This window comes from Triturus cristatus, chromosome 1_1, assembly GCF_964204655.1.
Source record: "Triturus cristatus chromosome 1_1, aTriCri1.1, whole genome shotgun sequence".
NCBI lineage: Eukaryota > Metazoa > Chordata > Amphibia > Caudata > Salamandridae > Triturus > Triturus cristatus.
The window spans coordinates 248,604,492-248,630,678 of NC_140579.1; positions in this window are offsets into that span (position 1 = coordinate 248,604,492).

A 26,187-nucleotide genomic window follows, 5' to 3' on the forward strand; every position below is an offset into this window, starting at 1 on the left:
GTATTTAACTCCTTAAATGAAAAGTAAACAGCGCGTGAGCCCGGCGCCAGTGAAGTCAAGCGTAAAGGCATGCGACTCTTTAATTAAAAGTAAACAGCGCGCGCAGCCCAGCGCGAGGAAGTCAAGCGTGAAGGGATTCGAGCATTTGATTGAAAGTACACAAACGCGCGAAGCTGAACGCGAGGAAACCGAACGTGAAAGCATTCAAGCCTTTAATTAGAAGTAAAAAGCGCGTGGAGGCACACGCAAAGAGATCAAGACAACAAAGACTTTAAATGCTCTGTGTGAGCATTTAGTGTAAAAATAAACGCGCGCAAGTCGAGAACAGCTAAAACTTCAGTTGTATTTAATCAAGCGTGAAGGCAACATGTGTACTGATACTTCAAGATAAATAATATCAAGTCAAAAAGGGAACAACAGTTAAAGTTGTTATAATTCAACAACACTGCATTTCTTGTAATTAACATAAACAGACAGTGATTTAACAGATTTGAAGCGATTCTTACCTGTATTGTTCGTCTGAGAGGTTCTGCCAAGTGGTCCGAGTTTATCCAGTGTGGGTTCCTGTACCTATGAAAAGAAAAGAAAGACTTACTGTCACAGACTGAAACCTCCACATGGAATGCAGAAAACAATAGTTACTTTGGACAGTTGTTTTAAATAATTATTTTGGATAGTTATTTTAGATAATTATTTTAAATAATTATTTTAGAAAGTTGTTTTAGATTATTATTTTAGATAATTATTATAGTCTATTTTTTATAAATATTATTTTAATTAATTTTGTTAGCTTGTTATTTAAATTTTTGATTACAGACATGTCAGATCAAAGCATGTCTGCTCCACCTTCATTTTTACCACTACCTGGTGAGCCCACAATTCTGTGGAAAAACATTTTTTATACATATAATTTGGCAATTGGTGGTGATAAGTATGGCCCACTAAGGAGACAAGCGATTCTGTTACACCACTTGGGGACAGAAGGAAGGAGGATATATGACAACCTCCTTGAAATTTCTTTAGGTATTGGTAATGGGCAACCTGTAAATGTTTATGAGATGTCAATACAAATGCTTGAGAAACATTTTTCTCCCAAACTTAGTGTGGTGTTTGAGAGACATACATTTTTTTGTCGTGTACAAGCACATAATGAGGATATAATGACCTATGTAGCATCACTGCATGGACTAGCGGTTACATGTGAATTTCATGGGTTAACAGAATCCTTGATTTGCGATCAAATTGTAAGATACACCAATAATAGAAAAGTGAAAGAAAGGCTTTTATCTCTGGACCCGACGATGGATGAGGCAGTGCAGATTGCAAGAAGCTTAGAACACACAGATGTATGGATGAAAGAAATTGATATTGGAAAAACTTCAGAAAAAGAAGTAGTTGCTCTTGATGTACAAGAAGTAGGACTGAAAAAAGTTTCTAAAACAGAGATTCCACATTCAACCAACTTTAAAAATGAAAAAGTTACTAATGTACATAATGCATCTAATGCACCCAATGTAACTGTTCGAAGAAAAATTATATGTTACAGGTGTGGATGTCCTGGACATATTGTGTCCAGCCTTGCATGTGGTGCTAGGACAGGAACATGTATGTCATGCGGAAGAAAACATTAGAGAAACCTCATTGTGGGATTGTTTTTGGAAAAACTGAAGTTAAAGTATTAGCAGATTCAGGTAGCTTGTTTATGTTAATTTCCAAGGAAGCCTACTTAAGAGATTTAAAGAAAAATTTGAATGAATTGCAACGTTCAGATATAAGTGCTGTGGGGTATGGTGGAAAAAGAATAAACATTATAGGAATGCAATGGATGGACATGTTTTTCAAAAGTAATAGTGTTCATGGGAGAGTATATATATAACTGAAGATGGATCAAATCTTTTAGGATGGCAACATCAAAAAGATCTTAATATCGTTCTTGACCCGAATGCTAAAGAACCATCGATGGTTGTAGAGTCGGCTCAAGAATGTAGTTTACCTGTTTCAGATGATAATTCAGATTGTGGAAAAAATGTAATGATGTCATTTCCCCATGTCTTTACTGATGATTTGAGCATGCTCAAAAATTTCAGTCACCAGATTATTTTGAAGAAGAATGCTCGTCCGGTGGTGCATAACGTTAGGCCCATACCATGCTAATGAGGGAACCCTTAAAAAAGGAGCTCGACAAACTATTGGAATGCAAAATTATTGAGCCAATAGAGTCTTCGGAATGGCTTGCTCCGATTGTCGTCGCTCCAAAAGATGGAAATAAGATTCGTCTATGTATTGACTTAAGAGACTTGAATCAAAACATATGGGTAGATCGACAACCATTGCCGAATATAACAGAAATGCTAAGTGTTATGGGTGGTGGAATTTTTTTTAGTGTCTTAGACATGTCTGCTGCTTACCACCAGATAAACCTGCATCCTGAATCACGAGCTTTAACCTCTTTTGTTACACCGTTGGGGGCTTATCCCTATTGACGCATGCCTTTCGGATTAGCTTCAGCCTCTGCGGTGTTTCAAAGAGTCATGCACAATATTTTTCAGGGAATGGATGGAGTCCTATGCTTTCAGGATGACATAATGGTAGTGGGGAGATCTTTCAAAAACCATGATGAATTGATAAACGAAGTTTTGAAAAGAATTGCTAGTCATGGGTTGACCATTAAGAAAGAAAAATGTCAGCTGAGGAAAGAAAAAGTAAATTATCTAGGCCATGAGATCTCTGCTGATGGAATTAAACCAAAAAAAAGCATAATAAAAGCAATTGTAGATGCCCCGCAGCCAACTGATAAAGCTTTGTTAAAATCATTCCTTGGATTAGCTGAGTACTGCTCAAAGTTTATATCAGGGTTCTCAGACATTGTCGAACCTATGAGAATGTTGTTAAAAAAGGGTGTGTCATTTGACTGGAATGACTCATGTGGAACAGCATTTGAGAAGATTAAATCATTAGTTAGTGTTCCTACTTTAGCCCATTTTGATGTGACTAAGAAAACAATTTTAACGACTGATGCTAGTAATATAGGACTAGGTGCTGTATTAACTCAAAGATCAGCGGATGGTGAAAGCGTGATTGGGTTTGCATCACGACGTTTGCAGGGAGCAGAGAGATCTTACTCTGCTATTGAAAAGGAAGCGTTGGGTTGCTGTTGGGCAATAAATCATTTTAAATTCTATTTGTGGGGTTTACCATTTGTTCTTAAAACAGATCACAAACCTTTAGTGCACATTTTTAAAGGTGGAAAAGGCCTTGAAGGTGGTGTGACCCCACGAATATCTCAGTGGCTTTTATCAATTATGGACTACAACTTCTCGATTGAGTTTCTAAGAGGCAAAAAAAGTCATAGCTGATTGTTTGTCGCGTATGCCAGTTGAGGGAGAAGAAGAGGATTCCTTCTTGGTATCTCAGGTAGAATATTTGTGCAGTGTTAATGATTTAGATTTGGCCTTGAAACAAGAACAGTGGAATGAAGCCTTAGATAATGATGAAGAATATATGGTGCTTAAAAATGTTATACGTGATGGTTGGAACAATGAAATTACTCTGAATGAAGAATTGAAGAAATATCTAAAGGTAAAGGACCAGTTAAGTATTCAAATGAACAAAGTTTTAAGATGCAACCGTGTGGTTCCTCCTAGGATGTTGAGAGGAAAGTTAATTAAATTGGTACACGAAGGACACTTGGGTAGGAGCATGTGTAAAAGAAGGTTAAGGCAGAGTTTTTGGTGGCCTGAAATGGACAGGGAAGTAGAAGCAGTTGTAAAAGAGTGTCAAGCATGCTGCAATAGTGATAAATGTAGAGTAATTCGTCAACCTCCTCTTGGGTCTCTTGATGTTCCTAATCGACCATGGGAAAAACTAGCAATGGATTTCTTGGGTCCTATCAACAGACTAGGTGTGAGAAGCAGATTTCTTATAGTTGTAGTTGATTACCATAGTAAATGGTTTATGGTAAAACCTTTAGAACACATTACGTCTGAGGTTGTTATTGAATCTTTAAGGAACGCATTTTTGGAAGAGGGTATACCCAAGTATTTAGTCATGGATAATGGAGTTCAACTCGTTTCCACGGTAATGGCAAAGTTTCTTTCAGATCTAGGTATTAAGCATGAAAGGGTGGCGCTATTCAGGCCACAAGCCAACGGATTGGTTGAGCGAGTTAATCGTATTATAATGGACAACATTCAATTATCATCAAGTAATGGATTAAGATGGAGAGAAGAATTAGACAAAATGGTGTGGGCATACAGAGTAAATCCTCACTCTGTCACAGGTGTTTCACCTTTTGTGGCTTTAAAGGGGAGGGAACCGGCAACCAAAGAATCTCCTGTGTGGTTGCAAAAGAAAGATCAGGTTTGGGTGGATCGAGAACGAATTGCAGAAAGAGTTAGAGAGTCTCAAGAAAGAAACAAGGATGATTATATCAAAAGGAAAGGAGTGAAAGACATTAAAATTGCAATTGGTGACTGGGTGATTACTAAAAGAATGGGATTGGTAAAAAAAGGAGAAAGTACATTTTCCAAACCACAAAGAGTGGTAAAAGTAATGAACTCGTGCAAAATTGATGTTCCAAATTCTTTTGAGTGATCATATTCTTGTATTTTTTTTGATTTGTGAATGTTTTGTTATTGTTATGGATTTTAACATGTATAGTTTTTGACATTCTATTGTAAATTCTTTATAAAGGGGGGAGATGTGTGGGGAATTCATTCTCTACTGTAGAACTCAGTGATGTCATTTTATGACATCACTGAGAGATTCTGTGAATGTGTAACGCCCTGAACGTCTCAGGATCGTTTAACAGACACGATAATGAGAACGCAACCACTTGTGAAGGTTTAGTTATTTTAATGAAGGCAAAAATAATACAAGGAATAAACAAAGGTTATAGTCACTGGAATCCTCCAGGCTAAGTACGTTACCAGCCCACAGCACGGATGGTCCTAACCGTCCTCTGCATATACGCCGATCCCGGCGTATGCCAACAGAGGGCAGAAATGAAATGGCCGACAATGCCAATCGGTAGGCTGTGAGGGGCACGAAGTGTGTTGGGGAGAATCGAGGAGTCAGGGAAACACCCAGCCGGGGTCTCTACCTGAAGGGAGCAGCCGCTCAACCTCTTCCTCAGACTGCACCGGGACGCGGAGTCACCTCCTGGTGATGCGTCACCGATACCCCAATCACAAGCAAAGAAGACTGAACCGAGAGCAGCCGCTCGATCGATCCTGTGGACTTCCGAGTCTGTAACGCGGCAAACACCTCCTGGTGTGCGTTACAGCTGGCAGTCCCTGTATCTCTGGTCGGGCTGGGAGTTACGACTCCAACCAGCAAAAGCACCACTGCGCTTTGACTCAGCCGAGTCAAAAAGCGAAGCTCAATGGTTATCCGGTAGAGCTTCTGGGTCCTTCACAGGTGACGATGGGGCAAGACACGGCCCAGGGAGTAACGACTCGACCTACCTCCGTTCTTGCCTTACTGGAGCACCACTCCGGAACACTGCTTCTTCACTAAGCAGGTACGTCGGTGTAAACACAATATCCGACAGCGTTGTACCTCCCGGTTCCTCCCTTTATAGGGCGTGTTTTCCTTGAGTTATGTAACAGCTCTCCTGTTTACATAAGGGCGTGTTTTCCTTGAGTTATGTAACAGCTCTCCTGTTTACATAAGGGCGTGTTTTCCTTGAGTTATGTAACAGCTCTCCTGTTTACATAAGGGCGTGTTTTCCTCCCCTCGCATGACAGGAATTCTTGACAGTACATCCTCACCTCTCAGCGGCTCCCCACGGGTCCAGCGCTGGCAGGAAAACGCCGATGGAACAAGGAGACCAAGCGTGGAGCATGAACCCCTTCAGCCGGTTCCCATGACTGCTCCTCCGGGCCATAGCCTTTCCACGCAACCAGGTACCACAGCTTCCCCCTGCGCCATTTGGACGCCCGTATGCCCGACACTTCATACTCCACCTCCGACTCCACGCATACCGGCCTAGGTGTCCCAGACGGCTTGGAGGGTGCTGGTTTGAGCAATGATACATGAAAGACAGGGTGTATCCGCAATGACTGGGGCAAGCACACCTTCACGTTCACGGGACCCATACACTTGGTAATTCGATAGGGGCCCATGTACTTGGGATGGAACACACTGTTCTTTCGAAACCTCATGTTTCTTGTGGATATCCAGACGTAGTCTCCAGTGCGGTACAGTGGCCCGGGCCTTCTCTTCCTGTCTGCCGCAGCCTTGTATCTTCTCTTGGCCTCTATTAGGACAGCCCTTGAGCGCATCAACGTGTCTTTTATGTGTGCCACCCTGTCCGCTGTGGCGGGAATCCTGTCCTCTCTGAACGGATGTAGAAATGGCAAGAACCTGGGATGTTGGCCATAGTTGCTATAGAACGGAGATGACTGTGTGGAGCTGTGAGTGGCGTTGTTATAGGCTATCTCTGCAACCCATAGCAAGTCGACCCATTCTTCCCTGCCCTGGTCCACAAAACATCGCAGATACTGTTTGAGCGTTTGGTTCAGGCGCTCGGTTTGGCCGTCCGTTTGAGGGTGGTAGCTGGTGGACAGGGCGGTCTTAACATGCAGCGCAGTGCACCAAGTCTTCCAGAATTGCGCAGTAAACTGCGACCCCCGGTCCGACACGATCACCCCAGGTAATCCATGCAGTCGTACCACATTCTTTAGGAGTAGTGACGCCAATTCCCCGGCCGTAGGGACTCTCTTGCAGGGGATGAAGTGCCCCATTTTCGTCAAGTAATCCACCACCACCAGTATTGCCGTCATCCCCTGGTCTACCGGTAGGCCCACCACGAAGTCCAGTGATATGCTATCCCATGGTCTATCCGGGGTCGGAAGTGGATGTAAGAGCCCTTGGGTTCGGCCATGGTCGGCCTTCATGGTAGCACACGTAGGACACTCCTGTCCCCACCTCCTGACATCCACTCTCATGGTTGGCCACCAGAAATGCCGTCCCATGCTAGCCACCGTTTTTTCAAAGCCCAAATGACCTGCGCATGGAGAGTCATGGCACCAGATGAATGCTTGTTTCCTTAGCCTAGGCGTGGGTATCAATAGGCACCTGCCCTTCAGGGGTATCCCGTCCTTCAGCTGCCATTCTCTGTGACTGAGGAGCCACCTCCGCCATGCGAATGACCTGATCCCTCTCTTTATTCCCCTCAGGAAAGTATCCGGTTGGATAACCCCCAATACCATCCTCGGGGAAATGATGGAATGCTCGGTCGCAGGCAATGGTTCCTTAACTGCAGATTGACGGGACAGGGCGTCCGCCTTCCGGTTTTCCGTCCCCGGCCGATATGTGATGCGGAAGTTGAACCCCGCAAAGAAGATCATCCACCGCAGCTGTCTGGGAGAAAGGTGTCTTGTGGCCGTCATGAACTGTAGGTTCCGATGGTCCGTGTACACCGATACCACATGTCTTGCCCCCATCAACCAATGCCTCCATTCGGTGAAGGCGTCCTTGATAGCGAGAAGCTCCTTCTCCGCAATATGGTAGTTGCGTTCGGCGTTGTTGAGTTTGCGGGACATGTACGCAACGGGATGAAGCACCCCTGTGTCGTGGTTGCGTTGGGACAAGATAGCCCCCAGCGCCACATCCGATGCGTCCGCTTCCACCACGTAGGGGAGATCCGGATCGGGGTGAGCCAACACCGGCGCCTTTCCAAAGGCGCTTTTCAGGGCCTCAAAGGCTTTGTTCGCTTCAGGGGACCAGACAAACTCCTTGGACTTCCTCAGTAGCTGTGTGATTGGGGCCACCAATCCTGAAAATCCATCTATAAACCGCCTGTAAAAGTTGGCGAAGCCAACGAAACTTTGGACGTCCTTCACGCTTTGGGGCACCGGCCATTCTTTCACCGCCTTGATCTTTCGTTCTGCCATCTCCTGTCCCTCTGGACTCAGCATCACTCCGAGGAATTCCACGGATGTGACGTGGAAGTCACACTTGCTGAGTTTACAAAACAGCATGTTTTCCCTCAGCTTTTGGAGCACAGCTTTGACGTGGTGTACGTGCTCCTCCACACTGGACGAATAGATGAGGATGTCGTCGATATATACGACCACGTAGATATCCAACTCCTCTCTGAATACCTCATTCAAAAAGTACTGAAAGGCTGCCGGGGCGTTGCACAGACCGAACGGCATGACGAGGTACTCAAAAAGGCCGAACCTGGTCTTAAAGGCGGTCTTCCACTCGTCTCCGTCCCTCATGCGCACCAGATGGTATGCCCCTTTCAAATCCAACTTGGTGTAGATACGAGCTTTCTTGACCTGTTCCAGAAGTACACTGATGAGAGGCAAGGGGTACCGATTCTTTACGGTTATCGCATTCAATGCCCTAAAGTCCACACAGGCTCTCAGCTCCCCATTAGCCTTCGGGATGAAGAAGAGTGGCGAGGCGGCCGGAGACTTGGACGGGCGGATGAATCCTAGCTTGAGGAGTTTATCCAGGTACCCCCGGAGATGCACGTTTTCAGGCTCCGTCAGGGCATACAGCCTGCTGCTGGGAACGCTGGCCCCTGGCACCAGGTCGATCTGGCAGTCAAACTGTCTATGTGGTGGTAGCACTTCCGCCTTCACCTCATCAAATACATCCTCAAAACTGTGATAAGCCTGGGGGAGAGCCACATCTTTTTCTGCCGCTGTAGCCACCGTCTGACTCCCGCTCTCATCTGCGTCAAGGGATTCCGTTCTTATTCCACAATGCAGGATGCAATACGGTGACGTCAGTTCGATGCGATGTGTTGGCCAATCCACAGAGGGGTTGTGTTTCTGTAGCCACGGCAATCCCAATATGACGCCATATTGGGGCGCTCGGATGATGTTAAAATCGATTTGTTCCAAATGGTTCCTCCCACATCTCATCGGAAGGACCCCCGTGTGCTGCCCGATGGGCCCCGTCACCAATCGCCTTCCGTCTACAGCATAGACGTCTTCGGGTACAGCTTTGGGAAGAAGCACTAGCCCTAGCCTGCATGCCTCGTTGTGGTCCATAAACATGCCAGTGGCCCCTGAATCCACCATGGCCACAACGGGTATCCACTGGTCATGCACTCCCACGTGCACCGTGAGAAACAGGTGTCGTTGTCCCTTAGTGACCGAGTTGGAAAGTGAAGGGATGGATGAGTGACTCCGAGATGCCCCTTCTTTGGTCTGGGAGTCCTCTAGTTTTCCGCCGGTACGTCCACCACGGCTGTTACCGACCGGTTGGCCCGATAACGTGACGTCTTCGGTTTGGCAGGGCATTCACGTACGAAGTGGCCTTTTTTGCCACAATATAGGCACAATCCTTGTTTACGGCGTGACTCTTTCTCCGTGGCTGTGAGGCTCGCTCGTATTGCGCCGATGTCCATGGGTTCTCCCTTGGATGCGGTGGAAGTTTCAGGACTTCCCACTGTCACATAGGATGGAAGGGATTTTCCTTTTCTCCCATGATCCCCCTTTCTTTCACTTAGCCTATGTTCCAGCCGTAATACCAGGTTGATAAGGCCCTCACATGTCTTGGGTTGTGGGTCAATATGAGCCACGGCGTCCTTGAGCTCATCGCACAGCCCGTGATGGAAGAGCGCCGTCTGTTTAGCAACAGGCCACTTGGTTTCCGCAACCAGCCTTCGGAACGCGTTGAGATACTGCACCAGGTCGTTGGATCCCTGTCTCAACTCAAGCATTTCACGGTCCGCCGTGTACGAGTCAGCCCTTCTGTCGAAGACTTTCAGGAATTCCTCGCGAAAAGCACCCCAATCACATAAGATGGGGTCGTCCCTGCTCACCAGAGGTACGGCCCATTGTGCCGCGTTTCCAGCCAAATAGGATATAAGGAAAGCCACACGAGCCTGACTCGTGGGGAACGCCCTTGGTTTGCACGATAAATGTAGCGCCACTTGTGTGAGGAATACCTGCACTGTGTTAGGATCCCCACTGTACCTCTCTGGTGTTGCCAAGGGGACGGCTACCGGCATTTCTACTACTACCGCAGGGGTCTGGTTCGTGAGGGAGGTGCTGGGCGTGAGCGGGTCCAATTGGATAGCATCCAGTCTGGCTTTTACATCGGCTGTTTCTTGCCTGGAGGCAGCCAATTCAATTTGCACGGTCGCTAAAACAGCCAGCACATCATCAAGTGTTGCCATGTCTGTTATCGACCGGGAGACAGTTAGTGTTATTAAGGTCGGATATTTTGTAACGCCCTGAACGTCTCAGGATCGTTTAACAGACACGATAATGAGAACGCAACCACTTGTGAAGGTTTAGTTATTTTAATGAAGGCAAAAATAATACAAGGAATAAACAAAGGTTATAGTCACTGGAATCCTCCAGGCTAAGTACGTTACCAGCCCACAGCACGGATGGTCCTAACCGTCCTCTGCATATACGCCGATCCCGGCGTATGCCAACAGAGGGCAGAAATGAAAAGGCCGACAATGCCAATCGGTAGGCTGTGAGGGGCACGAAGTGTGTTGGGGAGAATCAAGGGGTCAGGGAAACACCCAGCCGGGGTCTCTACCTGAAGGGAGCAGCCGCTCAACCTCTTCCTCAGACTGCACCGGGACGCGGAGTCACCTCCTGGTGATGCGTCACCGATACCCCAATCACAAGCAAAGAAGACTGAACCGAGAGCAGCCGCTCGATCGATCCTGTGGACTTCCGAGTCTGTAACGCGGCAAACACCTCCTGGTGTGCGTTACAGCTGGCAGTCCCTGTATCTCTGGTCGGGCTGGGAGTTACGACTCCAACCAGCAAAAGCACCACTGCGCTTTGACTCAGCCGAGTCAAAAAGCGAAGCTCAATGGTTATCCGGTAGAGCTTCCGGGTCCTTCACAGGTGACGATGGGGCAAGACACGGCCCAGGGAGTAACGACTCGACCTACCTCCGTTCTTGCCTTACTGGAGCACCACTCCGGAACACTGCTTCTTCACTAAGCAGGTACGTCGGTGTAAACACAATATCCGACAGCGTTGTACCTTCTGGTTCCTCCCTTTATAGGGCGTGTTTTCCTTGAGTTATGTAACAGCTCTCCTGTTTACATAAGGGCGTGTTTTCCTTGAGTTATGTAACAGCTCTCCTGTTTACATAAGGGCGTGTTTTCCTTGAGTTATGTAACAGCTCTCCTGTTTACATAAGGGCGTGTTTTCCTCCCCTCGCATGACAGGAATTCTTGACAGAATGCTGACAGTTGATGAAGCTGGAGGTTGCTCTATGGATGTATTCTTCTATACTTATGAATAAAGGACTTTATTCATTAATCACTGCCTCCGTGGTTACTACACTCACAATGACAACACACTGACCGGAAGCAAGGTAGCGCACTCTGAGATATCAAACAAACTGGGAGAAACTCAGGTGCTCCTCACTGACCAGAGACAAAATAAATACGAACAGGTGCCTCTCAATGATGGTAGAATAATACACACTGAGCGCAAATAGGTACCTCTTCCTAACTATAGATATATACACGTAGAGAGCAAGGCGTATTGCACTGACCCTTAGCACATGCAAAAGAGGGAGCAAACATACAGGCCCTGACAGCAACAGAAACACTTTGCACTGACCACATAAATATACACGCTGCAGCAAGCAAGCCCCCCCCCCCACCATTGGAACAGACACTGGGAGCAGGAAATGTATGTACATCTCACTGACTTTAAAGTCACACTGCCCGCAAGCAGGATGCCCGTCACTTAGAGGTGCGCGAGCCACTGAAATTGTCGGGAGCCAAGCTCGATCCAGATTCCTGGCTCTGGCTGATTGCAGCGACTTTGTCATGTTTTTACATGATGCTTGCTGCATAGTTTACCTGGCAATTATTTTGAGGCCTCGGCTCATACACCGGCTCTTACATTGAAACCAGACCCCTGGCTTGGTGTTATCTGTTAAATTGTTTAACTCGCCCACCTCTCCTCTCACTAATGCTAGAAACATGCACACTGAACCCAAGTGAGGCACCCCACACCAAAGACACACACTGACAAGTAGGCATAGTACCATGCACACTGACGGCGAGTCTATCGCCACAGGCGTACGCCATTAACAGGCGATGGCCCTCTCGCCAGTAGCACGCTCTCCACTGGGGGGCAGTGTAGACCATGGGGGCTGAGGAGTGCCTCCCTGCAAGGAGACCATTGAGCTTTGGTCGTGTGTTTTGGACCCTTCCACCCCCCCTTGGCTCTGCACCCTGAAAACTACCTTACCCAGAGCACATTTTTCAATGCAAATTTAAAAGTTGTTTTACAGTAATTGTCTGTACATGTAATAATTAGGACTCAATATGTTTAGTACATTAGGAGGCTCTATTTTTGAATGGGGAGAAAGAAGACTCACTGTGGGTCCCCAGCCGACTATACTGACAGGGCGAGACGCCCCCATCTTGGACCATAAACACCTATCCACCGACATCAAGAAAGAGGGTGTCACTGACCGCCGAAGCTTATCACTGCCAGCAAAGGATGTTCCTGGCACAGCCACAGACCCACAACTGAAGGGCCCTCCAGTGGGTTGAGAACTGTGTGTACATTCAGAGATTTCAGGTGTCAATCCCTTCGGGGTACACCTCACCTTTCAGTGTTCAAATGTTGATTTAAAATGGGTTTGTGGGCCTTTAACTTGAGCATGTATAGTCGATGCCATTTGTGATGTGCAGACAGACCACTAATATAAGAAGTCAGTGCGTGTCATATTCATATTCTTTCCATTCACTTTGAACGAGCATTCGACCAAACCAGATTTGATCCCGAGTGGAGGGTTCATCCTCCCTTGGGGCCTCAGTCTTTGTGCGTGATGCACAAGAGGGGAGGTTTTGTTTTTATTTCATACACGCTGTGGGCAATTGTTTTTCCGTATGGCAACAAGTGTGCTGTTTGCTGTAAATACTCGGGCTCACCTTGGCCTAGGAAAGCGGGCTGTCGTCGGGGAGAGGAGGGTACGTTTGTGTTGAACCTGCGTTGGAAGAAAGTGTCCTTGTTGTGTGGCAAGAGAACATGGTGGCGGCGCGGTTTTAAAGCCAAGGAGCAAGCACAACAGATTGTTGTTATTCCAGCCACTGTAAAACAATGCGAGCAGTATAGCAACAAGCGCGGCCCGTCATGGGACGGACAGCAGATGTGCACGCGGGGACTGCCTTTACTGGCGGCGGAAAAAAGTCCCCAGTGAATCACACCACCAGTAAAGCATCCAATCCCCGCATGCACATTTTCTGTCTCTTCTGTCTCCCCGCGTACATGCTTTGGAATCGTATTGATTCCAAAAGGCCCTCGTCATGGCGAGTGTAGCGCATGCGTGCTGCTAACCCCAGATGAGACCTAAAAAGCTTTGCCAGTTTGGAATGTCTCTATGTATCTAATATATGCCAGCTACAGATCCAGTGCCCCTGGCATGAAAGTAATATTTTTAGTAATAAGACTCACTAGATGATTTACCACTCAAAAATCAGCTTTAATTATATTTTGGAAATTCAACCATTTTTCTGAAAACATCAGCTTATGAATTCTGCAAATACGCACATTTTTGCTTGGACACAGGCATAAATGAAGTAATTCAACAAAACAAAAGGTTGCTACTCAGTAGGATGGGATGCACGCAGGAGAGCTGCTTACAGGTAGCTGGAGAGCTATCAAGTAGCTCACGAGCTACTCGTTGGAGAAGCCTGCTCTAGCTTCTCGGTAAGCTCTTACGGAGCAGCGCGAGTTTAAAAAATAATAAACGGATAATCTGTCCAGCGTGTCAGTGCAAAGATACATTTGCAAACAATTGAAAAAGGACGCATTGCGAGAAGGAAAAAAAATCTTTTTAGAGTGCAGGTTCTATTTATTATCAATATATACAGGGTTATCATATCATCAAGTTATACATCATTCATTCCATTTCTTGTCCACATACTACAGTTAACATAACAAACAAAAAGACAAAATCATAAAAACACCGTAACACCATTCAAGTTGTCTCAATTATCTAGCACAAAGTGCCAGCCAACACATGTTTTGCGACTCATGCCACTTTTTCAAAGGTGAAATGATATAAAAACGTAACAATACTTAATGCAATATAGATGTTACACATCAAATACTAAAAATGAACTTCAAAATACAAGGTCATTGAAATTGAGACCGATTCTAATAGCGAAATAATAAAAAAAGTATATAAATGTTTTTCTATTAACCACATTCTCAACTACTTTACTGTCTATAATCAAGTTTATTACCTTAGTTTATTGCAAAATATAATCTAAATAAGTCTTCATTCATATTTCCATCTATTAGATAAAGAGTTTCCTTTCCGGCTTCAAATAATAATAAGAACTTGTTCTTGTGAACTGGCCTTGTGACCTAAATTAACAAACAGATATACCCTGGTAAACCATATTTAGTCTCAACCGGTATGATCATAAGATGTAAGTGAATACCACAGAAATATCAAATGTTACCCCATAAAGTAAAAGAGTAGCGTAGGAATGAATATTTTATATAACGTATAGATGTAATCAACTCTAGAATTCCCCCAAATGAAATTGTTCCAATACAACAAGCATCAACACCATTACTCATTTGATGGATATGGAAAAAACCCCAAGAAAACCCGAACTTGACGAACACGTATTAGTGTGCAAAAGCCCTTTCACTTCTAAAGCCAACACCCAAAAAAGCCATTTTACCTTATACTTCTAAAGAATATATCCGTCAATCTGGAAAAACCATCAACTTAGTAAAAACCCATGATAAGGTATCAACCTTACTGCCAGAATATAGTCCCCCGGAGGCGCAAACCATGACAGGTAACTTGGGGAAGGGAGGGATCTCCCGTATCTACCGATCCTTAACAAACAACACTCTCAACACGGTGGACCGACTTAGGAATCAGTGGGAGGGATGGATTGGGCCTCTGGAGGAAGAAGACTGGAGAGACGCACTGATGGCACCCAAAACAGTCACCACTTCCGCTAGGCTCTGTTTGGTCAAGCTGTACTTCTTACATACCGCATACCTAACACCAAAACGCCTCCACAGCGCAGGGCTCCGACCCAATGCATCATGCTCACGCTGCAATGGGGATCAGGCAGATTTCTTTCATATGGTATTGAACTGCCCCGTCATCACACGATACTGGGACTCCATAGAGAAGGAGCTCACAGAGGTTCTGGGCTGGGAGGTCCCACATAAGCCGTTAAAGGTGCTCCTGGGAATCACTGACGGGGTGGACGAGTCTAGAGCCGACAAATTATTTTTAAACACAGCCATGATGGTGGCCAAGAGGGACATTGCGGCCAACTCGTTGAATCCTGACTTACCTACCATAATGAAATGGCGTAGAAGGGTGGACTGGTGCACAGCACAGGAGAGACCTATGTACGAGGTGAGAGGGAGTCCAGCGAAGTATCGCAAAGTCTGGGGCAAATGGTTGGGGCCACTAGAATAATAATACCTCCTTCGCGGTATTGTGAGCTATATGCGAGACTTTGTTTTGTCATCTTCTTTGTAATTATGTACTCCAGGGGCCTTCCCTGTATGGGTAACATGACGACACTCTACAATTGCTGCGAAATGCTGTATTTGATTACTGCAGTTTTTTTCCCTGTTTTAAAAGCCAATAAAGTGGATTATCAAAAAAGTATCCACCTTACTGTTGGGGTGATAGTTAGATCAAAAAGACAGATAAAGCACCAAGAAAAACACAAGCGTAATCAAACCGCTCCCTCGATAACTCACGCTTACTGTTAAACTGTATTACCGCTTCCGGGAAGCAAGATACCGGTTAAGAAACAAAGGGACCTTTCTCACTGTTTAATTACAACAATTAACCAATCAGACCATTCAGAAAACCTGTGCTGACAATACTTTCAACTGACAACTAGAAAGGCAACTCATTCTGATCCATCATGGCGGGCAAGAAAATATCAATAAATAAAAATAAACTCCTGTTATATCCTGACAAAAGTGAAAGTATTTAAAAAAAAACAAGATATGTAACAATGAAGAAAATTAAAAAGAAAAAAAACTAACTCAAATATTTTCTATAAGAAGACATGATCAAAAAAATGATTCACTGCTCGAACCTCAGCAGAAAAGGTGGGGACTCGAAGCCCAGTCCTGTAACAGCGTTACACTGATTCATTGGGTTGTGCTGTTTGCAAGAGTAATGCAAATCACTGACCAAACTTCCAACTAAATTGCGTATATCTCAACCTCCAAACAGCTACAAAATTAGTTTAATTCAACAGTATGAGTTATAATAAATCCATACCTATCAAATTCCCCTGTGAGCTTAAGTAAACACAGGAATTAAGTGGACAAGGATATATAGGCTGCAGATAAAAAAGAAGTGACCAAATCATAAGTCATAAAAGATGGGTTCGAATCCAAGTCTGTTGCCCACAAGCAAGCACAAAAACAGTGTATCAGGCTAATTGTACACCCAACATGTAAACTTAAAGTTTGGCTCATACCAAGATTAAAAGAAATGATAAAAACATCGCACTCCAAAAATATCACTTATCAATTGACCTACAAATTAACTGTCTTTCACGTCCCCGAAAACCTGTAAAAAAGCAAACAGTTCTCATAGAAAAGCACCTACATAAACGCACTCCTTCAAAGATCATGTTGAAACTTGTATAAATGTTTGGAGTTCCCTATCCAGATTTAAACCGAAATCCACAGATTTTATTCTGTCAATCCACCTAGCTTCTCATCTCGTCAAATTTTGTATTTTATGGGGGGGCAGAGCTTGCTCGCGACCAAGATGGCCGCTTGAGCTGTGAGCTCTGAGTCACCGCCGCACTATTCAGAAATTATCCGGCAACTACACTCGGTGAGCGCTGAACGGCGTTTTCCTGTCTCCGGAGGCACTCCGGACTGCAAGGAACCGATCCCGACCCCTGGGCTGTCTGAGCAGACAGAGCTACAAGATCCCGCCGCAAGCTGATTTGTCAGGCCTCGATCCCCGGTCTAAAGTTGTGCAGGGAGGCGGTCCGCGTCCAGAGGTTCTGGCGCGTGAGAACCCAGGGTGCGTGCAATGCAAGCTACGACGAGGATTGTTCTCGGTTCCGCTGGGGCAGCACTGTACTCAAGATCGACGCTCCCCTAGAGTGTCGCTCCTTTCCCTGGTAACGCAAAGATTGACAGCTGTGTGAGTCATGTGCACCCGGCGCTGCGCTGATGGATTGTGGCTGATAGGAGCGGCGGCTCGTGGTTTGGCGCCCTAGCGACTACACTGACCTAGATTGCTCCTGTGGTGGACACTGGCACGCCAGGGTGCACAACTGCTGCGTGGCCTTTATCGGCACCACGCTCACCCGACCCGAGGAGCTCCAGGGAGTCTGATTGATCGGGCCGCTATTTTGAGGCTGCGCAACAACATTTCTCCAGGCTGATATCACGAGGGTGAGAGAATTACTCAGGTGGCGGCTGCTGCACCCACGGGAGCTGAGCCGTGGAGGTCGCGTGGTGTGTCTGGAGTGGAGCCTGAAGGCAGGACTTCGCGGGACCTGCGCTATGACATCCTGGACTGCCTGAGGCTGCCCTATAGCGAAAGTGCTCCCCTCCGTGTCTCCTGCACTGGTATAGATAGCCAGCGCCGGCGAGTACATTCCCACTGGGACATACCTGCATGCAGATCCACTGCCTGCGGCCTCCTCTTGGCCCTCCTTGTGTCCGCTGCAGGACTCGCTAGACAGGGCATTTGGATGCGGACCCAGCCTGCAGAGTGTGTGCTCAAGACTGGCAAAGTAGTAGTGGTCATTGCTACTCGCTGAAGCTACCACAGAGGTGTCCGGCCCAGCTGCAGGTTTTAAATGCCATCGCTCTGATATGTAGGACTGTATGGGCCCAGCCACTTTCGCTCTCCACGCTGCTAGGTGCCTGCAACGCTGCCTGGAAGTAACCCTATCAAGCTACTGACTGCCACGCCGCATATAGTATCTGGCCTCCCAGATGGCTGAGTTCCGGCTGCCCACACACTGGGAACTACGAGCGTCGAGGATGGGCAGAGTAGATGGAGCCCAACCGAAGCTATCGTTTGAACACAAAAGATCGAAGTCCTGGGACGTTTCCACTGAAGACGCTGCTAGAATGCAAGGGCAACCCAATGAGGAGACGCACCCGGATATCCGAGGTATGCTGGTGGTGATGGAGAAGAGCCTGCAGAACGGTATCTCTGCACTGGGCACCAAGATGGATGCACTATCCCAAAGGATGGAGCGCATGGCTGAGAGACTTGATAAGCATGCTGAGAGGCTGGACATGTCTGAGCGCAGGATAACGGAGGTAGAAGAAGCGCAAACCACCTTAGACACCGAACATAAACAACTTGGCAGAGTCCTGCGGGTCTTACAAGACAAAACTGAAGACTTAGAGGCGCTCCCGGCGCTGTATCCTTAGAATTACTGGCGAGACCACCCCAACTGGCAACATGGAACAATTTATAGAGAAACTGCTCTTGACTCTGCTAGGTAACTAAATAGTCTCCGCTATGTTTGTTGTGGAAAGGGCGTATCGATCCCTGGGACCACGCCCGCCTCCAGGAGAGGCTCCTAGGTCGATCATTGCAAAATTACTCAACTACCGAGACAGAGATGTCGCGCTGAAAATAGCAAAGGAGAAACAGCCTTTAAGATATGAAGGCTCCACGATTTCCTTGTTCCCGGACTTTATAATCCGAGTACAGGAAGTGCGCCGTCAGTTCGCACCAATGAAAAAGCAGCTCCGTGACCTCGGCATCGACTAGGCCATGCTGTATCCAGCGAGACTCCGAGTTAATAAACAAGGCCGTTCTCACTTCTTCACCGACCCCAAGGCCCTGCAGAAGGCTCTGAAAGACTGGTCCAAAGAACAGCGTCACAGCCCGGAGCGGCAACTGCTTGATGAAGCGGCGGGAGGGCAACTGGATGAGCAGGACTAAATGCTGGGCGGCACCTACAGGCGAAAAGTACTGTCTTGCGGCTGGGTTTTGGGTGCGGTTATCAGGGACCCGGGAGCTGGTCACTGCAGAATGGGCATAACTCTTGTCAATAAGTGCAGCAGGGAGTCTGCCTCAGTTATAAACACGACCATTACATGTTACTGCTGGAGTAAGCCGCTAGAGTGATGCCAGAGGGGGCGAGGCTTAGGCTCAGGATCTAGATAGTGGTTAAATTTGGGAACATTGCTTCAGGACAATTGCGACTCGATCGCTAGAGGGCTCTAGTCTACTCATAACAGATATGTAGCCAACCTTACAGAGCTAAAGTTCCCTTCCCCCGATGGGAGCTGGGTTTTAACTAGTTATGTAGTTGCACATTAAAGCTTTGATGGTGCTCGGGGTATGGCCCTACCTAGGCCGGATAGTACTCCTTGCCAGGCGAGCAACATCCGCCCATGAGTGAATCACACTTGGGAGGGTATTTTGCTTTCTGGGATGGGGTGGGGGGGTGGTACAGGAGCCTATGGGGAAGCACCGCGGCCAAGTTGGGGATGGTCTGATGTGGGTGGGGGGAGGGTGGGTTATGAGAAATGCAATGTTGTTCTTTATGGTTGATGTTTTTTGCCAGATTGCACATGGTGTTCAAAACAATTATTTGTTGCTCATGTCAGGTTTTAGATTATGCTCCAATCACTACAATGGTGGGACCCAGCAACATTAGCGGAAGCATGACAGTAGACACCCTCCGAGCGCTTACATGGAATGTTAGGGGACTTAATGATCACAGGAAACGCCGCAAAGTACTAAATTATCTGAAGAGACAGGACATTGACATAGCCTTATTACAGGAGACCCACCTTCCACTTAATAGTCCACTGCTACGCAGCAGAGGATTGCAGGATAATGTACACGCCTCAGGTTTCACCACCCATGCACGAGGGGTGTTGACCTGGGTTAACCCCAGATCTCCCTACTCTTTAGCCCCACTAGACACGGACAGAGACGGTAGATATACGATTACCAGATGCCAAGGGAGGAGCATGGACCTAGTAATAGTGAATATTTAGGGCCCAAATTATGATTGCCCTGAATTTTATGATGCACTTGCGAACACTGCTATTAACTACAAGGAGGGCCAATTCCTTTGGGGAGGAGATTTTAACCTGGTCAGAAACCCAAGCATAGACCGCTCGGGGGAACCCGTGAGGCGCACCTCTGCTGCCGCTAGAGTGCTGGAGGGTGCTATGGTTAGACTGGACCTATGCGATGTCTGGCGCATGCGACACCCGGGCAAAGGGGGTTTCACACACTACTCAGCATATCATAACCTACATACTCGCATTGACTATTGGTTAGCTGCCTCGCTCCTAAGCGATAACGTAAGAGGATGTAATGTACGCCCTCGATCTTTATCGGATCATTCCCCCCTCCTACTAGTGCTTGCCACTCCTAGGAAGTCCATCCCGCCTTTTACTTGGAGATTCCCCACCTATTAGCTGCTGGACTCGGCCTTTAAAGAAGAGCTAGCTTCCAAGTAGTTTGGGAGGCCTTCAAGGTCTATATTCGTGTTGTCACAATAGCTAAACATTCTGGTGTCCTCCGCTCTATTCGACAACATCTGGCCGACTTAGAAAAGAAACTGGGAGTCTTAGAACAACGCCAACTAGCGAACGCAAACGAAGCAACATCTCTGGAAATTAAGGACTTGTTGGGAGAATATCAAGATGCAGCTGACGCTGAAGTAAAACACTTAGGTAAATACGCCACAGCACGGATATATGGCGAAGGTGAAAAGCCGGGTGCTGTACTAGCGCAACTACTCACGAAGAGACACAGTAAAACACAGATCACTAAACTCAAAACGGCAGAAGGTGATACGCTAACTGAGGAGGCTGAAATTGCGGAACGGTTTAAACAATTCTACACTGAGCTATATACTACTCGATCTACCGGAACGGAGGATGAAATTCTAGATTATCTCACCCAATTCAATTCATAAAGCTTTATTCGGAGCTTGACAACAAAGTCCATAAAAGCAATACACATAAAAAACATCAATGATACACATAGGATAATAGCAAGAATAATTCATAAAAACTTCATCAATGGGGTTAAAACAGATAATACATAAAAAACGACAATATCAATTTTAAAAGATGATAATACTAGGCCTAGCCTTGATAGCTTTTAAAAGGAATGTGGCTGTAAAAAAACAGACATCGGGAGAGGGGTTAAATATCAGTTTCAGGACATCCTTAACTGTTCTGACACCGAGTTTCTTATACAGGGGTTTTAAAAATGCAATACGGTAGTTACCATATAGTGGGCAAAACAATAGAAAGTGCATTGTACTTTGGGCTGTAGTTCCATCACAGGGACAAGGACCCATGGGGTATTTTTTGGTATTAGGAAACGCCACCAAATGGTGAACAATTCCGAAGCGCAGTCTGGTTAAAACGAACCTGTGAGAGGGCCTAGTAACAAAGCTCAAATAAGATTGATAACCTGACATCTCACAGCAGCTGTCATAGAGCTTGCAGGTGGATAAATTGCTACTGGCCTTCAAATGTTGCTCAAACTTTAGTGACAACCAAACAGACTTCATTTCGCTTTTGGACATACTATTGGCAGCATAACAGTCCTCGTATAGATTAACACCATATATGTCCTTAAAACTGTGCATAACAAATTTTACCCAGGGGATCTTCAAATGATTATCTAGAGATAAACAGTCCTTAATAATAGCTCTATTCATGGAGGTCTCCTCCTTAGCCCAGATCGCACGCCACAGCATTAAAGGTCTATGGGCAATGGAATCTAGAAGATGGGATATTCCAAATTCCCTATGAACCAAATGCGTGGATGCTGAAGTAGGCAAACAGAGTAACCTTTTTAGAAACAGGTTTTCCTCCACTTGGAGACTCCCAACCGAAACATGCCCCCAGACACCTGCTCCATAAAGGGCAATTGAAAGGCACCTCATTTGGTAGATCTTCAACATGTCGCTAATCCGTTTATCCCCGATCTTAGAGGCGAACGTGAATACCCCGTGAGCACATTTCGCCATTCTTGCTCTAACGTGGGTGACTTCGCTGGTCCAGCTACCTGTCTTGGAAAAGGTGATACCCAAGTAGTTAAATGTATCTACCGTCTGTACCCTCTGTCCTTCCATAAAGAATGAATGAGGTTTATTACGGCCCTTACCACATTCCATGACAAAGGTCTTAGTTTTGTTAATGACCAGCTTCCTTTCCCCAATAAACAAGGAAAACCTGTCCATGAGGCGTTGGAGGCCTACAGGGGTCCTAGAAAGAAGTACTGCGTCGTCCGCATACAGTAATACCGGGATATAGGAGTCAAGAATGGTTGGGGCATCTGCCCCCACAGACCTTAAGACAGAGTCTACCTCGTTGATAAAAAGTGTGAAAAGCAATGGGGCTAACACACACCCCTGCCTAATGCCACGCTTAACAGGAAACTTAGGAGTACACTCCCCACCCGGGCCGTATCGAACGCTAGAGCTAAGGTTAACGTACAGTCTGGCCAGGAAATGGACAATGCCCTCCGGTGCCCCCATTCCAAGTAGTGTCTCCCAAAGAATCTGATGATTAACCATATCGAAGGCACTACTAAGGTCGGCGAAACAGAGGAAGAGGGAACCTTTCTTGGCCATAGTATATTTCCCAATTAGTAGTTCTAGGTTGAGGCACTGTTCAACTGTGCCTCTGCCCTTCCTGAATCCATATTGGGAATTGGCCAGGATATTATTATCTTCAGCCCATTCTTCTAGTCTGACAAGGAGCACCCGGCTCATAATTTTCACGGACGAATCGAGAAGGGAGATAGGCCGATAGTTCTTAGCATCACCCTTCTCCCCCTTTTTATAGATGGGAATAATAATAGATTCCTCCCATGTAGGCGGTGCACCATGTCTCACAGCAGTGTTAAATACCTTGGTCAATAATGGGCCCCAGATTTCGGGTTCTTTTTTGTAAATATCCACCGGCACACCATCAGGTCCCTGAGCCTTCCCACCTTTACTTGCAATAATGCATTTCTTAACCTCGGCACATGTAATGTCTAGGGGAAGAATTGGCCGGACCCCACCACCATTTTCCATGTGTTTATCAGAATCAAAAATCAGGGAAAAGTGGGAAACCCAGCTTTCCACGCTAACGTTAGCTGACAGAATAGGCGCAGCCTCGTCCCTTAAAAAAGGGCTGTTGACTGTAGCCCAAAACAGCGAGGAGTCAGAGGTTTCGGCGGCCCGGTCTAACTTATCCCATGCCTCACGCTTAAGTTCTGCCTTTCTTTCCGCCACGGCTGCCTTATAGGTTGCCCTAAGATGCCGGATAAGGGTAATGTCCCTCTGTTTTTCTGCCAATGCCACCTTAAGGCTCTTCAGGGCAGCAGTACAGGCATGATCAAACCACCCCCTTAGCCGATTTGAATCGCCCTTAAAATTTTTGGTGAATACTGCTTCTATGGAGTGATTGATGTCGACAAATGTATTCAGGATAACAGCTGTCGATTCTTCACTCACTAGGATAGTTTCAATTTCTTTAGAGCAGTTCTCAATGATGGAACTAGACAGGAGGTCTGCCTTCTCTCCCTTCCATATCAAACTGCCATTCCTCACTAACACACATCATGAGTTCCTGATGAGGCCAATAGAAAAAGACAAAATTCTACTGGCCCTATCCGGTATGAAAGCCGGGAGCACCCCCAGAGTGAACGCCTTTCGCCTTCTACAAGGCGTTCCTCTATCTTTTAATCCCGCATTTGTCTGAACTCTATGAGGACATGTGCCTCTCAGGCTCTATGCCACCTATGATGAGAGAGGCTGTTATAGTTGCCATTTTCAAACCGGGTAAGCCGCCAGAGGAGTGTGGGTCTTACCGCCCTCTCTCTCAACAATGTCGACACGAAAATATTTGCTAAAGTCCTAGCTAACCGGTTAGTTCCCCTCGCTCACATACTAGTGGCCCCTGAACAAGCTGGGTTTGTCCCGTACAGGAACCTCACCTACAATCTACACAGTGTTTGGGGCCTTACAACATACCCGGCAAGACTCAAAGGCGGTTGCGGTCTTCCTCACTATGGAGAAGGCCTTTGACTGTTGAGTGGCCCTTTATGCGACACGTCTTAACCAAAATAGGACTAGGCCCAGTCTTCCTTCAACTGATAGGGGTGCTATACCATTCTCCCTCTGCCAGAATTATGTGAGCTTATAGTGTCCACCGACACATTATTATACATCCGCAATCCGGAATGTAACCTCTCTTCAGTCTTAAGGGAGGTGGTGCATTTTGGCGCTCTGTCGGGACTGCGAGTCAACTGGCCTAAGTCTATAGTTTTCCCACTTACAACAGCCATGACTCCTTTCGAACCAGACTACCCACTACATTGGTCCACAGAGGAGACTAGATACTTGGGTATCCAGGTACACTCCGATTCGGAGACGGTATTTAGGGAAAACTATGGCACTGCTGTCAGCAGATTAGAAGACGATGTTCTAATTCGATGTTGAAAACTGGATTAGGTTACCTCTGTCCCTGCTAGGCAGAATTTCAATCATGAAAATGGTTTTGCTACCCTGGTTTCTGTTCCTCTTCACAAATATCCCAATGGTTTTACCTAGCTCCTTTTTTCAACGGGTCACAACATTGATGATAAAATTGGCCAGGGCGGGCAAACAAGCGAGGGTTAAATGTTAGACACTCACCTTACCACACCATATCAGGGGGTTGGGCGCGCCAGACTTAAACTTATACTATAGAGCCGCGCAGTGCGCACAAGCTAACTACTGGATTCATGGCGCACCAGACACCCCACATCTCCGTATAGAAACGATCATTGCTGACCCACTGTCGCTACCGGCCATGATTTTTGAAGCCACAGATCGCAGAACAGGGATACTCGATTCCATTAATGCGACTTGTCATGCCTGGCATTACTTACTAAAATTGCAGGCAGGAGCTATCCTGTATTCTCCAGCCATGCCAATTGAATGGTCCCGCTGACTAGCCCCATGCAGAGACAGAGAGGTTATTCGCGCACTAAATTCACTGAAAATCCTGACTGCTGGAGACCTATTCCACAATGGGGTAGCCAAAAAGTAGGAAGATCTAGAGCACCAGGCTGCCACTAACACTCTGCTTCCGCAGTTCCAATTCCACAGAACACGACATGCACTGCGCAACATATTGGGGGAGGACCTTCAGGAACCCCCAGAATTTAAGGAACTGACCTATACTATCAAAGCGAAGTCGCCTCGCAAGATTGTTTCTAACATTTACAAGTTGTCAATGTCCCATAGGGCAAACCATTACACGCAAGCCAGGCTAGACTGGCAGCCGGATTTACAGTGGAAAATAGATGATCCTATGTGGACTTATTGTTGCTCTAGTACACGGCGTATTTCCTTGAACGGCAGACATAGGTTGATCCATTTTAAATACTTAAACAGAGCATACTACACGCCAGAGAGGCTACATAGATATGGGTTGAGGGTTAATCCAGCTTGTGAGAGATGCAATGAGCAGACCGCAGACTTCTTACATTTGGCCTGGTCCTGCCCGGGGATACACAAATTTTGGGAATCTGTTTTCAGCGAACTGGGAAAAATAACCGACTCGACACTACTCTCAGACCCCGCATTAGCCCTACTGGGATATTCTAAGTAGATGCCCAGGGGAGTGCGGAGGATGTTTGACACTGGACTGCTATTAGCGAAGCGCAGAGTGGCGATTAGCTGGTCACCAGGCCCTACATCCACTATGGCTCAGTGGTCACATGACATGCTGTACTGCAGTACGCAGACTGAGAACTTCAGTGATCTTCTCCCCCCCCGAAGTCGACCCAAGAACTTCTGGGGGCTTTACACGACGTACCTGTCCACTAGAGAGACTGACATGAAGATATTGGTAACTCCACACAAGACTACAATAATCCTACTCCTGCTATTTAGCTTACCTTGTGTCAACTCTATTCAGACGCAAGATACGAGGTGTCATGTGGTACCTGACCATACGTTTCCAATGCATCGCTCCTGCGAAGATAGGAGGGACTGTGCAACTAGAATCAGTGCAGTACACGGGTATTCCACCACAGCAATATATAAATTTGCGGCTGATATGTATGTACTATGTATTCCTGTAATCAACTGATCATCATGTGCGCAACTTGCTTTTGTTATGCTGTAACACCGTGCATCAAGACTGTTATGTATAAAAGCTTAATAAATAAAATTAATTTTTTTTTTTAATGGTATTTTATCACCACCTC